This window comes from Mus caroli, unplaced genomic scaffold (assembly GCF_978045245.1).
Source record: "Mus caroli unplaced genomic scaffold, Mus_caroli_1 scaffold_10, whole genome shotgun sequence".
Taxonomy (NCBI): Eukaryota; Metazoa; Chordata; class Mammalia; order Rodentia; family Muridae; genus Mus; species Mus caroli.
Genome location: NW_028227265.1, coordinates 21,975,167 through 21,990,438, shown reverse-complemented (window position 1 = coordinate 21,990,438; position 15,272 = coordinate 21,975,167). Strand labels below are relative to the sequence as shown.

The following is a 15,272-nucleotide window of genomic DNA, read 5'->3' as shown; positions in this document are numbered from 1 at the left end:
TGAGAGATGGTGGAGGGGGGGGGGGAAGGAAAGGAGGAGGAAGAGGAAGAAGATGATGTGTTTGGTGTTTATTACAATGTATAAAATTCACAGACATTTTCAGGAAGGGAATTATATGAGTGTACTTATAAAAATTATCTTCTTACAATGGGCAGATTTTTGTTAGAAATCTCCCCAGGTAAGTCCCAGAGGGGACAGAATAATGCTTTTGGGAAATAGAGTTGTGTTCTAACCAGTACCCAGCATCTGACAGATCCCCTTGAGAGCAGAAATCAGCTTCTGAATTGGTTTGTTTATGGTTTTAAGGTGACCAGAGCTTATTGACTGCAAGAGCAAGTGGATGTTTGGGCATTTGCCCTTTGAGACCCCGGTTTCACTAGAAGCTGAGGTCTGTCTGTCTCCCTGGCCTCACTTCTTTTGAGTGTGTACAAAAGGATCTCCTCACACTGAAGACCAGTCACACCTGTGACTCGCTGTGCTAGGTGGCTTGTAGGATATAGGATACAGTTAGGTCCTGCAGGATCAGGCCCTGCCATATGCTTGGCAAGTGTCACATCAGTAAACGAGTAGTCCAGAGCAGAGGGGACACAATCTCCTCAGGGGAGCCGGCTCAAGCTGGGAGCCTCGGCAGCTCTCCTTACAAACAGGCCTTCTCTGCACTAGTGCTTCATAACTACTTCCGTGGCTTTCTTAGCTGCACTTGGCAACTTTGGGTCTAACATACTGATACCACTTAATTTGAGGCTCAAAGGATGACTCAATCAAGTTCAAACTTAGCACCCTCATAAAAATCCTTGTAATCTCAGTGATGGTGGTGGCAGTGGAGGACGAGCTGCTGCAGGAGGTCTCTGGGCATGCTGACCAGCCAGCCTAGCCCACCTGATGGGCGTCAGTGGAAGACTCTGTTTTGGTTTTTGTTTGTTTGTTTGTTTTTTTGGTTTGGTTTGGTTGGTTTTGGTTTGGTTTGGTCTGGTTTTTCGAGACAGGGGTTCTCTGTCCTGGAACTCACTCTGTAGACCAGGCTGGCCTTGAACTCGAAATCCGCCTGCCTCTGCCTCCCAAGTGCTGGGATTTAAGGCGTGAGCTACCACACCCAGATGGAAGACTGTTTTAAAGGGGGCAGAAAGCATTCCTGGAGAAGACATTGAAAGTTATTCTCTGGCTATCATACATATGTACCTGCGTGTGTGTGTGTGTGTGTGTGCGCGCGTGTGTGTGTGATATTTTATTAGATTCTGTAATCTCTCCTTTCTTTTGAGACAGGCTGGCCTTAAACTCCTCATCCTTTTACCTCCCAGCTGCTGAAACTGTACACATGTGTTCACCACATCTGGATTAACAATATCTTTTTTTCTTTTAAAGATTAATTAGCTGGGCGTGGTGGCGCATGCCTTTAATCCCAGCACTCGGGAGGCAGAGGCAGGTACATTTCTGAGTTCGAGGCCAGCCTGGTCTACAAAGTGAGTTCCAGGATAGCCAGGACTACACAAAGAAACCCTGTCTTGAAAAAAAAAATTAATTTACTTTGTGTATGAGTACATTATAGCTTTCTTTGGACACAGCAGAAGAGGGCGCCAGATCTCATTACAGATAGTTGTGAGCCACCATGTGGTTGCTGGGAATTGAACTCAGGACCTCTGGAAGATCAATCAGTGCTCTTAACCACTGAGCCATCTCTCCAGCCCAACAATATTTTTTAATAAAAACCACATATTTATTTGTTTCTCTGTATATTTTGTGTATGTATGTGAGTGCCTAGTTCTCCTGTGGAGGTCAGAGGATTATTCTCTGGATCCCAAGGTATCGGTCCTGGGCATCCCACTCAGGGCCTTAACTTGCTGAGCCATCTCACCAAGCCTGACAAATACCTTTTTAATTGATACCTTTATAGATAAAAATAGAAAAAATTGATTAAGAAAAGTGGGATTCTATGACACGTACTTGTTAACCCTTGTTACTGTGGAAGGCTAAGGCAGGAGGATCACTAGAGCTATGAGGCTAGCCTGAGAAATACAGGGAGACTATGTTCCAATAAAAACAAAACAAAACAAATAAAATAAAATGGATGGGAACAAATAATCGTGAAATCAGAAGAACTGTTGACTTTGGAGGAGGAGACAGGGTTACTAATGAAAGGCTACAGAAGTCTAAGGCCATGCTCTGTTCATTACGTGCTGGGCTGCAGGGGTGCTGGGTTCTAGAGGACAGATTCTAGGTTCTGTAATAGCTGCTTACGTCTTTTCTGCCTGGTTTACATGTGTAATCGGGTAGGGTGGTTCTAGGGGGTGCTCCATGCTGGCCTGTTAGGACACCCTGTGGGACTTAGGGTCCAGGTGAAAGCCTGCCCCCTCCAGGTAACATCCTTAATCTTGGTGGCCTGAGAGGGCTTGTCACAAGCCATTTCATATTTGATTAGGGAAGAAACAAGTATGAGTTGCCCCCAGGCTTGTGCACATTGGCATGCACTGTATATGCATTGGCATGCACTGTATATATATGCAGCGTTTCATGCCCGTGGAGGAGCTGGTATATGGTGAAGGCCTGGGGAGAGCATAGTAGGACATTCATGGTTTGTTTCTGTTGCTGGAACAAGGCTGGCTTTGGACACTTGTCAGTTCTGGTTGGGAAGGGCTCCCATGTCCTTGGTACTGTGCATGCACCATCATGCAGGGTCTCCTCTCTCTATAGTGAGTTCAGTCTTAGTGATGTGTGCTCATGGAGCCGGCAGACACATGCAGGAGAGGAAGCCAGCATGGCAGGGCAGTGAGCAGAGTGGACTAGGAGGGTTTCCTTTGTCCACATGTTCAGGACAGTGCCACTGATCCTAGGCGCTAAGGAGACCCAGTGGAATGTGCACAGAGGGAAGAGGGACTGAGTAGAAGGGGTGACCCCAGTGCTGCAGCCTTCCTTAAGGTCTCCTAGAGGTTAGAAATGGTCTCGAAACTCTAGGCTGTAATAGGAAAGCCAAGGATGTCTGGGTTCCTTTGTGGTGTGCTGTTTCTGGATCACCTGTGATCCTCTCTCTTCTTTCTTCTTCTGTGTTGTGTGAGGTGAGTGGTGGGAGGGAACCCAGTCAGTGTACTGTCTGTGTGGGCCCTTTTCCCTCTCAGCCAGTGTACTGTCCATGTGGGCCCTTTTCCCTCTCAGCCCAACCTTGTGGGGCCTTGGATGTGAACCTCTGGGAAGGTTCCTAGATAAGGAAATGAGTCATCATAAAAGAATCGAGTGTTTATTTCCTATTTATTTATTTATTTTTATTTTCCTCATTTACATTTCCAATGCTATCCCTAAAGTCCCCCCTACCCTCCCCCCGACCCCCTACCCACCCATTTATTTCCTTTTAGTTTCATGAAATTGTTGGTTTCCCCCTAGTGTCAGGGATGGAATTAAATGTTGGACATACTCTAGGCAGGTGCTGTGCTCTTGGTCTGTATGTACCCCAGTCACCTGACTTGTCTAGGTTGGCCTTCAATTCACTCTTCTACCCGGGGTGGTCTTGAACTTGTGATCTCCTGTCTCAGCCTCCTGAATAGTTGAATTTACAGGCCTGTGTCACCAGGCCTGGTGGAGCTTTTCATTAGAAGGTCTCTGCAAGGGATCGTGGTTAGGAAGCTGGGTGTGGGGCTCAGCATGTTTTCCTTTGTCATGTCTGTATCAGTTTATTTTGAATGTAGTGGATGTGAATGCTTTCTGATGCTGGGAGCTGAACCTAGAGCCTTGACCATGCCAGGGGGCACTCTAGCTATAAGCTATACTCTCAGCACTTCATATGTGTTGTGCATGCGTGAGAGATAAAGGTCCTAAGGCCTTGGATTTCCTCAGGGCCCTCCAGATAGCAATTGAACATGTTCTTCCCAGTGACATTCTAACTATGGCCGTTTTAGGACATCCTGGTAGTGGTTTTCTGTCTCCCTCTGTGACCCTTCTTTTTTGTCCTGCTATGATGAAAACCTCTTAGATTTATTAGCTCCCTTGACTTGGCATTAGTAACCCCCCTCCCCCAAGACTGGAAAGAGCTGTATTCTGGGAAGCCTGTACAGCCCAGAGCCTCTGGTGAGCTCTGAATAGCTCATGGGCTGTGTCTGCAGACAGCGGATCCCAGAAAGGAAAGACAAATAAACTCAGACGGGTGTGAGTCTGCTGGGAAGCCGGGGGGGAGGGGGGAGTGGGGGGGGCTAAGGGAGAATGGGGAAGCAAAGCTGACAGGGAGAGAGGCGCTTTGGGACCTGAGCCATTCTCCAGTCTCTGCTGGCTACTGCCACTCCTTCTTCCATGGAGCTGACCAAAGCTGACCTGGAGACGTTCCCTTGTCAGTCTGAAATGAAATAGAGTTTAGCACCTTTATGCTTCCCCTTAAAATCTGGCTATAGTCTCATTCTCATTAGTGATGCTGGAAAGAAGAAAGAAATCCGTGTACATGCATTTCATCATTCAGTGGTGACAGACACAGTCCCTGCTCCCAGGGAGTCTTCAGGCTGTCTTCTGAGCTGTTGAGATCATGGACAAGCATTTGGGGCAGTTTCAAAAGTAATTATGAAGATTGGTACCATCTAAATATGCACATTGATGCACCGCTTATCTCTTAGTAAAAGTGACACTGTACATTTACTTATTTATATCTGTTTATTTTAGAACTAGCTATTTGACATTTCCTCTGTAGGAAAGGAGCCAAGGGAGAGGTGGTGTGGCCCAGAAAGCTGAGTAGGACTGAGGGTAAGGAAAACCAGACTCACAGAAGTAAGTCATGGCTACAAAAATATAGAAAGGCACAATACCTGATACCAAGAACGCTGTAGCAAGACACTGGGCAACAACCACAAGTGCTAGTGTGTACACACCCAAGTGCCAGTGTGTACACACCAGGACTATTGATGTGCCAGTGTGTATACAGCCAAGAGCGGAACATTTAAAGATACTTTGAGTTTGCTGATCTAGTGAAGTGGGGGATAGGGATGTCCTCTAAGCAGAGTGCTCTGCATGGACAAAGATAGGGAAAATAAGAGAGCTTGGCTTACTCAGGGACAGGAGGGAGTCCTTTGGTCATACTCCATGGGGGTGATTGCTGTAGCAGCCCTAACCCAAAAGCCCGAACCCAAAAGCCTCTGCTGTCGTCTGGTTTGTTTTTATAAGAGCCATTTTACGTTCCCAGCAGAATTGGCAGGAGCACAGAAGTCCTCATTCACCTTTGCAGCCCTTGATCAGCCTATGTTTGAGGGAGGCTGGTGACACACTGTTCTCACTCAGAGGCAATTGTTTATGCTAGGGCTCTTGCTTGGTGGTGTCCATTCTGAGGGTTTTGACGAATTCATGGTGTGTGTCCACTGTTACAGCCTCATGTAGGGCAGCTTTTGCCATGTGTTTCATTTAGTCAGCCCTCCTTGCTCTCCCTGGCTCTGGCACTGGTCCTTTCATCTCGTTATAGTTTTCCTTTCCTGGAATTCTGTGCACCGTGGCCACTTTCACACTGGTTTCATTGACTCAGAGTACAGTTGATTTCCGTTGAATACTGAGGAGTAGTCCAGTGTTTGCATCCGGCATGTTTGATTTATCTACTCACTTACTGAAGCAGACCTTAGTTGATCCTAAGTTTTGCTAACTATGAATAAAGCTGCAGTTAGCATTGGCTTCTCAGCAGTGCAGCCTATATTCACAGAACTTTCCCGAAAGGGAGGCTGGGAGTCCTCTGGTGCCTGAGAGAGGGGAGCTATGTGGGAATGCCCGGCACTGTACATTTAAGACTAAAATCAGAAACCAACTGATAGGATTTCTGGTCCTCAAAGAAATGTACACTTTTCCCTCCTAAGACAGGGTCTCACGTGTGTAGCTCTGGCTGTCCTGAAATTCACTATATAGACCAGGCTGGCTCAAAGCTCTGCTTACCTGCCCTCTGTCTCGCAAGTGCCAGAATTAAAGGCACATGCCACCACCTGGCTGACTTTTTTTTTTTTTTTTTTTTTTTTGGTCTTGGGAACTTTAGTATCTGTGACAAAGCCCTTTGAGTCATGCCCCTTCCCTGCCAGTCTGCCCCTTGTCAGTCTGTGGCCAGCAGGTTCCATAGCATAGCTCCCATGCCACCCTGTGGTGAAACCTACTCTGTCCCCCAAACCAGCAGCATCAGAGGCCAGGGCCATCAGGGTAGAGTGCAGGAATGCATCAGGAGCCACCTGGCTGGGGACAGTTCCCACACAGACCTTGGTCCTGTGTAGGTGACCCTGCAGTGCCACACAGGATGCTATGTGTTGGGCCTGGCTGACTCTTAATACTTTTAAGTCTCCACAGTCTGGACCAAAGCAAGTCTCCATATGAAAACAGGCCATCCCGACTAAAGAATAAACCTAGTTTAGATCATTTGGACATCATAATTTCAACTGCTGGCTTCCTGTTCTCGAGTCTGTATTGGCTTTGCTTGTTTGCTTGTTTAAATGATCAGTGAGGATACCCAGCAGTCATGGCGCACGCCTTTAATCCCAGCACCTGGGAAGCAGAGACAGGCGGATCTCTGAGTTCCAGGCCAGCCTGGTCTACACAGAGAAACTGAAAGAATCAGCGAGGACCACCCTTGAGCACTGGTAGAATAGAGAGGAGACCGAAAAAATACTTGAAACTACCTAGATGTAGTCATGGAGGAGACTGGAGGATGAGAAATAGAGGGTATCTCAGACTCACAAAGTGTGGTGGTGTCTACAGAGAAAGGAACCTCAGGGAAGGGTGTGTGTCACATCCCCTGCAGTGTTGGCTTGGCTGTGGGAAACATCATCCTCACCTCAGAGACACAGGTATGGGCAACAAGGCCGAGATACATGTGGCCACAAGTTAGAATGCAGGACTGATAGTATAGGACTTGTCAGCTCAAGACATCTGTGGCTAAAAGGCAAAGGTCTAGAGAGAAGCCAGTGAGGAGAACGTGGGTCTTGGAGGAATGGCTCCTTAGTCAAAACATGGGCAGCTTGGTGTGTGTGTGTGGAAAGATGCGAGCAGAGCCGACTGCTAATGCTCTGAGCAGACATGGGTGGGAAGACGCAGGCGCACAAGCTGGAGTGCTTGTTCCTGGCAGTGCTTGGTGTGATGAGGTCTGACTTTTCCTTCAGGTTCTCTGGAGTGGCGTAGCTCTCTGGAAGATACCATAGTTACTGGAGGTGGTAATTGGGGTTTGGCTTAGTGACTGTCTTTGTGACAGCCAACTTAATGGCATAAAAGGAATGGCTCCTTTCAAATGCTAAAACAATTCTATATTTGAGGCTCCCCCCGTTTTGTCATAGAATTAAAACATAAATATTATATTATTTTATGGTTTCATTAAGTTATTATACCTTATTAGAAATTAAATGAAGATACTGGTTTCAACATTCTTTGTGCCTCCCATCTTTCTAGTTCCTCATTAGTTCCCCTCACTCTGGAATCTGTTTCCAGCATTCTGTCATCATTACAGCCACCCAAAAACCCTCTCGTGCCACCTGTAGGTTTAATACTGTGACCTAGTCCTAGACGTTCTGCGCCTCACATTCTATGGGAGTCTCAGAGTGTTCCTTTTTCTTCTAATTTCATTCAAATTTATTATTTAAAGAAGTGGTGGCATATGCCTGTAATCCAGAGATGGAGGTAAGGCCAGCTTGACTACCTAGCAGACCTTGTCTTATTGCCTCTTCTCGATAGTTTGATTTATGCAAAGAATTACAAATGTATTCCATAAAAGTGGAACAAAGTATTCAAGAGAGGCATCATGGAAAGGTGATATAGGAGGCTTAGGGCAAGGGATTGAACATTGAAGGAGTGAGCGAAAGCATGGGTGTATCGGGGTTGGTGGGTGGGGTGTGGGTGCTGGGGATGAAGCCAGGCCCTCTTGCATGCTGGGAAGCTGTCTACCACTGAGCTGCATCCCCAGCCACTTCTTTCAGTTATTTAGCCTGAGTGTTAGGCTCACCTCTGTCTGGGACTCCAGTTCTAGGAGATGCGATGCTCGATGCTCCGATGCTCCGTGTCGGCTGCAGTGGCAGTCAGGTCCAGGAGTTACAGCTCGTCTAGCATGCCTGCAGAGAAGATGCGATATCTCTGCCTTTCTGTTTATAGTGTCTGTGTACCACAGTGTGCATGCACCTTGGATCTCCTTGGGTTTGAAGGTGGTCTGATGTGGGTACTGAGTACTGGAAACTAAATTAAAATCTCTAATGCTCTTAACTGCTGAGCCCTTTCTCCTGCTTCTAATTTTAAAAATTGTATAAGAAATCCTTTAGTTTAATATTAGTGAAGCTGCCTACGTCTGGCTGCTCATTGATCTACTTGGCATTGTTCTCTTTATATTAAAAAAAGATGATTTTGTTTTGTTTTGTCTTTATACATTGATTGATTGATTGATTGTGTGTATTTTTGCTTAGTTTCTTGTTCTACCATGTAGGCTCTAGGGAACAAACTGAGGTCCTCCAGCAAGGCAGCAGGCACCTTCACCTCCAGAGCTGTCTCACTGACCCTGTGTGGTATTTATGCCCCCGTCCAGTTAAGGTCAGCCTTTTCCGAGGGTCTTTATACTCTAGGTGCTGTTTCTTATGCCAGCATTTACTGATTTTTAAGCAAAAGAAACCCAGTCATGATCATTTGTAGTTTTGCACTGTCAGTTGGCCTGTTTATCTTTCATGTGATTCATGGTTTGTTTGAACTCATTTCCATCATTATGCTTCATAAAGTCTGTCTGTCTGTCCTGCCTGTTTGATTTTCCTGAACATTTAGTCTAAGATGGGTGCAGGAGTGTGAGGGAGTGCCCTGTAATTCTTACTTTTAGGGGACCCAAATAGGAGGATGGTGAACTTCAAGCCAGTCCAGTCTGTCTTTCATAGCGAGAACCCATTTCAATAAAAAAGAAAAGAGAGAGAGAACTTTCTCAAAAGAAGCCTCCAAAACAAACAAACAAACAAACAAACAAACAAGAATCTTGGTGAGTGGAGGGTGTTTCCAACTCACTTTATGACTGATTGTCACATTCTGAGACTGGCTGTGTGGAGAGGCTCGAAGTGCCCGTGCACTCCCTGTGTGCACACTTTCTGTTGGATGTTTTGATGACTGCTAGCATTTCTATGCATTGGATCTATGGCATGTCCTTACAAATGGCCCTTGAAGGGGAACTGTGTTTATAACAGGGAGGAAAAAAAGAAATTAGTGAAGACCCAAAGTAGGATAGGGTACAAATACTTATTTTTGTGTCTCCTTTAAAAAGAAAATGGCTTTCAGTGTGTGTGTGTGTGTGTGTTTACATGTGGAGGTCAGACAATTTGCAGAAGTCCGTTTTCTCCTTCCACCAATATAGGTTCTAGGGCTTTCAGTTAAATCATAACACTTTACACTTAGAGAACGATGGACGAGAGAGTCATTAGGAATTTCTTCGTCTTCCGTAGTTTGTTGGTTTTCTTGCAGGAGGAGGAATGCAGGGAGAGTGGACTGAGACTCCAGGATGAGTATCTCGGGCGTGGGTGGGCTGCGAGCACCCCATTTGTCTTTGTATCCCAGGTGGAGCCCAGGGTAGTGCCTTGCTGCACGTAGCCGCAACTCGCTCAACTCGCTTGGTGTTTGCTGAGCTGAAAGAGCCTTGTGTTTCTGTGGGTCATTTGCCAGGACTTGAGGGTGGGTCTTGCCTACTGGTTTACATTCCTTTGCACCCTTGCTCTGAGGTGTGAGAGAGAGCACGGTACAGGAGCATGGGTGGAGGGGACTTTGTGTTTTTTAAACTCCCTGGCCTTTTCCCAGACATTGAGTCCCTTTCACAAGTGGAGATCTCACAGCTTAGCCCGTTTCTCATGTTCCATCTGGTGCCTTTCTCTCCATGCTTGATATTTTCCATATTGAACATTTTCATAGACTCTTTTTTTCAGATCCTTACAGCTTTTATAAGGCTGACCCTAACCCACAGATGAGTTGCCAGGTAACCAAGTCTTGTTTCAGGAAAGAATGTATAAAGGCAGTTCTCTGAATCTACCAGAAAAGAATATTTCTAACCTTTGAAGACCAGTCAAGTCTCATAGGTAGTTGCCCAAATTCTCGAGTGCTTATTGGGCCTTGAAAGCATGCGCCTCACAAAGGAGCCAGTTCCTGTACTGTTGTCCCCTGGCGATGGGCAGGGATTCCAAAGAGAGGCCTTAATGGAAGAGGTCCTGGGACCTCGGGTGAGATGGGGCACCATGCAAGGACTGCACTGATGTCACCACACAGCTGTGTGTTTGAGAATTAGTACCTTTGCATCTTTCTACTTGTCTCTTTAGTTCCTTAGGCCAGGAACGGTGGGGCCGCTCCCTGGAGCACTGAGTCTTAATTCTTCTCTTCTGCCACATGCTGGAGAAAGCACTTCTCTTAGAGATGGGGCATTGTGTTTCTTTATTTTATAAAAGAACAATTTGCTCCATTTTTTGAGTCAAAAAACTAAGGTGAAATGGCTCTATATAGTGTCTGTATAAGAAACAGCTAATATCTGTGAGGCAAAGGCTGATAACTTCCACAAAGTATTAGCACTGTGAAAATCAAAGTTAGCCAGAGATCTGGGTAGATTGCTGCATCCTTCTCATCTGTATGACTAGTAATATATCAGCCTGACATAAGCTAGTGTCACCAGAGAGGATGGAACTTCCATTCAGACAGACAGAAACAGAAAGGACAAAGAGAGAGAGAGAGGAGATAGGGAGAATGAAAGAGAAAACTGTGAAAAGGTAATGTGTGATTGGAGAGTTAATATTTGTAAATAAGATTGTAATAAAATAAATAGCCGGTGGTTGTGAATGGCCACAATATCAAGTGAAATTAAGAAATGCTTGGTGAAATGCAGCTGGCAGAACCGACACAGCTGACATTGTGGAAAGATGTAAACGTGTCTGTGTTTCTGGTATAGTTTGCTCACAGTGGGTAATGCCACACTCACAGGTTTTAGGCATCAGGGTAAAGGTATATTGGAGGGGAGAGGAGAGGAGAGGCGAGGAAGGAGAGGGGAGGAAAGAAGGGGAGGGGGAGAAAGGAGGAGGGGGGAGGAGAAGAAGGGAGGAGGAGGGGAAGGGAGGAGGGGGGAGGAAGAGAGATCACTCAGAATCGTGCTTACCACAGTGAGTCACTTAGCTCTTGCCTGTGATTGTGTGCTAGGCTTTGCTTGAAAATTACTGTTAGAAGAGAAGGGGCTGGAGGGATGATGGCTCAGTGGTAAAGAGCACTGGCTGCTCTTCCAGAGGTCCTGAGTTCACCGTCTGTAGTGTAATCTGATTCTTTCTCCTGCTGTGCATGAAAACAGAGTGTTCATATACATAAAATAAGGAAGCCTTTAAAAAAAGAAAATTACAGTTAGAGAATAACCTGCAAAATGAAACCAGAGCTAGGAGCTGATGTGGAAGCCGTTCGTATGCGTCTAATGAAGTGAGTTCTGATGCTTGATCGTTTCATGTGCTGTTTAGGGTCAGCCTTTGTGGAGAACAATACCAAACACTAGCAGTGGGGAATTCTAGCCTTTGGCAGAGAGGCTATCCCTATCTCTGTCTGTGTGTCTGTCTGTCTCATTAGAATTTTACTAGTCTGACTCATGGGCACAGTGATCTTCCTAGTAGCGATATGTGCCTTGTGGGTTGATTTCAGGATTGGAAGAGTTGGGGGCGCGGAGGGGGTGAGTGACAGCATCTACAAGTAGACAGATTACAGGCTTGAGCGTGCTTCTGGACCAGGCTTGCCTTTCTCATTCATCAGACCACTGTTTCTTAACTGCCTCCAATGAAGTCAAATTAGGTGCTGCCTATGGAGAGTCACAAAACCAGACATGGTTCCTCTTTCATGGACCTTATTGAAGACAGATGTTAAACTAACAGAAGCAAAAACAAATACAAATTTGAAGTCAGAGTTCCATAGGGAAATGATGAGGACTTAGGACACAGCCACATTGCAGCTGAGAGCGGATTTGCACTAGATGAAGCACACATGCTAAGACCTAGGATTTGGCTTTCCGTCCAGGTGGGTTGAGCATCCAAGGAAAAGTGTGCAGGTGAGCAGATGAGCGGAGACCTGTAGCTTTCGGGTAGGAGGGCACAGCAGCAGCTAGGGAATGCCATTCCTTTCTTCCCTCCCTCCTGCTGCATGTCTGCCTTTGTGACTTGTCACGTCAGAACAGTTAGAAATAACTCACTGTGTCCCCAGTACAGTTGCCTCTCACTAGCCCTGGGGACTGATTTCCTGATCCTCCCTAGACTAAAATTCATAGACACTCAGGTCTCACAGGTAAGGTGGCGTGACCATGTAACTTACCTAAATCTTCCCATATGCATTAAGTCACTCTCTATAAACCCTTTAAAGGCCATGCAAATAGTTTAAGGAATAATATCAGAAAATAAAGTCTGTCTTCATTATGTATGCTCCCCCCAGTTCTTTTTGATCCCCAGTTGATTGAATCTGTGGAGGTAGAGAACCCCCCGCTATACTAGGGCGTATACTAGGGCCGGACACTAGAGCCCGCTCAGTAGTCAGTTCCTTCAGGATTAGAACTGTCAGCCAGGGAGGCAGTGGGAGGCCAGGGTAAGTGCCAGTAGGAAGAGAGGTTGGACAGACAGCTTGGTGTTCCAACTTTCTGCAGATTCCTCTTGTGTGTTAATGGAGGTTGATGGCCCACAGGACAGATTCCTGTGTGAGGGTCCCATGTCCTTTAGTGCTGGTTCTGACAGTCTTTCATGTTGCTGCCTCTGTCCTGGGGCCTTTCTTACATCTTCCAGTGCTGTGCTGGCTCATTTCCTCCATTCTGAACTTGAGCTGCCTTGTGAGTTTGGCAGAGTGGGGTTTTCCAATCATCGAAGCTCAGCATGCGACCTGAAGTAGGAGTTCACAAGGGACAATTAATTCTTTCTTAGGGAGACCTTGGTCCAGCACAGTAGCAGCCATTGAGAGCATTGCTGTCTCCTCCAGGCTGAGCAGAAGCCGATCATTTGTCTTACTGGAGTTAAAATGGACTTGGAGCAGTGCTGTGTCTTCTTTCCCTGTCATTTCTGAGGCCTGCAGCTTAGAGGTAGTGTGCAGAGTGGGGCCGTAATTACTCTGGGGGTGACTCATGCTCTCGTTTTAGCGCTAATTGGGCCTTCCTTGCCTCACCAGCCTGTTCACCTCTCTTTCTTTCTTTCTTTCTTTCTTTCTTTCTTTCTTTCTTTCTTTCTTTCTTTCTTCCTTCCTTCCTTCCTTCCTTTCTTTCTTTCTTTCTTTCTTCCTCTTTTTAAAGCTGTGTTTGAGTGAGGAGCTCTGAGAAGGCGAGGGTAGGGTAGGGTAGGCTTGCCTATTGGAATGGGAGAGGAGCTCCTTTTCCTGTCACCACTTGCCTCAAACCTCTCTCCCCACCCCCCACCCCTTTTTGTCTCTTCTCTACTTCTATTTTAAATGCCCATTTCTTGCTGATTCTTACTGGAAACTGGCCCAGCTCCATTTAACTTTTTTTCCCATGCTGCTATTAATAGACAGTGACCAGCTAAGAGTCTGAGGCGAGGAGAGTATGGTGGGCAGGTACCCTCTGGATTCTAGTGCCCAGGCAAGTGGGGTTGCTTCTGGTCACACAGACGGGACACATGTATTAGGTCACACAGATGGGACACATGTATTAGGTCACACAGATGAACACATGTATTAGGTCACACAGATGAACACATGTATTAGGTCACACAGATGGGACACATGTATTAGGTCACACAGATGGGACACATGTATTAGGTCACACAGATGGGACACATGTATTAGGCTGGTTTAATGTCTGCTTGTTTGATTGAATGAAAGGAAAATCATCAGTTGTTAACTCCTTAAACTTCTCTTTCCTGCACCAATGGGCAGACCTAAGGTCAAAGAACTCCATGTCCCAGGTCTATCACTGAGAGAGAGCAGCATGCTTGGTATCTGGGATTCAGCCAGCGCTCAGCTTTAAGGAATCGCCACATTCACCAACAGAGATGTTTGTAGGGTCTTAGGCTTGACTTAAGTCACAGTCCCATCAAAGTGCCTCCTGTATACCTGTGCTATTCCTTCTCTGCAAGTTACCTGCCGTTTACAACTTTTATTTTTTCTCTGTTAGTGAGATAGTTCTATTGTGACTGAAATATACAAACTATTACCACTATTATTTTTGTTTTTGTTTGTTTTTTAAATATTATTGTTATTATTTTTTAAACAATTTATTTTATGTATACGAGTACACTGTACCTGTACAGATGGTTGTGAGCCATCATGTAGTTGTTGGGAATTGAACTCCAGCCTTGCTTGCTCTGGCCCTGCTCGCTCTAGCTCAAAGATTTATTTATTATTATATGTAAGTACACTGTAGCTGTCTTCAGACACACCAAAAGAGGGCATCAGATCCCGTTATAGATGTTTATGATATACCATGTGGTTGCTGGGAATTGAACTCAGGACCTCTGGAAGAGCAGCCAGTGCTCTTAACCGCTGAGCCCTTCGCTATTTATTTATTTGTTTGTTTGTTTGTTTTGAGACAGGGTTTTTCTGTATAGCCCTGACTGTGCTGGAACTCACTCTGTAGACCAGGCTGGCCTTGAACTCAGAAATCTGCCTGCCTCTGCCTCCCAAGTGCTGAGATTAAAGGTGTGCGCCACCACTGCCCGGCCCACCACTATTATTTTTAAGTTATGAAATAAGACAGACTTACCTTTAATCCCAGTACTAGAGAGGCAGAGGTGGCTGGGTCTTTGTGTGTGAGGCCAGCCTAGTCTACAAAGTGAGACTCTGTCTCAAAATAAAAACAAATCACAACAAGAAAACAAAAATACCTCATTATCCGTTTTAGCTTACATTTCCCTAAGAACTCAGGGTGCTTGCTGGTGATGCTTTTGTGTTTCTTTCCTGTCGGCAGGCCTTTGATGAAGAGTCTGTTCACACCTTTTACTTCTAAAATACTCAATTAACTTGCTGTTAAGTTTGAGACATTGTGTGTTCTAGAGAAAAATCCTTTTGATGTTCTGTACTTGCAGTCCACGGACTGTCTTTTCATTGGTTTTTAATTTAATGTCTTAAGACTTATTTTTAATTATGTGTAGGTGTGCGTATTTACACGTGCATGTGTGCACAGTAGTGAGTGCTGACTCTGGTTAAGGACAGAGGCCTCAGGGCTCCTCGGAGCTGGAGTTAGATACATGAGTGAGCAGACTGAATCAGGTGCTGGGAACTGAACCTGGGTATCAGGAAGAGCATCTAGTGCTCTTAGTCACTGAGAAACCAAGGCACCTAAGATCATCTAATGCTCAGGACCCCTCATTCTTGATGGTGTCTTTGAAAGAACAGTTTGT

The 15,272-nt window shown here is 45.8% G+C and overlaps 1 protein-coding gene across 1 annotated transcript in view; it reads left to right on the top strand.

The window, feature by feature from the left end:
• Wwp2 (WW domain containing E3 ubiquitin protein ligase 2) overlaps positions 1–15,272 on the top strand; it is a 116,877-nt gene that overhangs the window by 47,284 nt on the left and 54,321 nt on the right. The gene's annotated exons all lie outside the window — the stretch shown is intronic.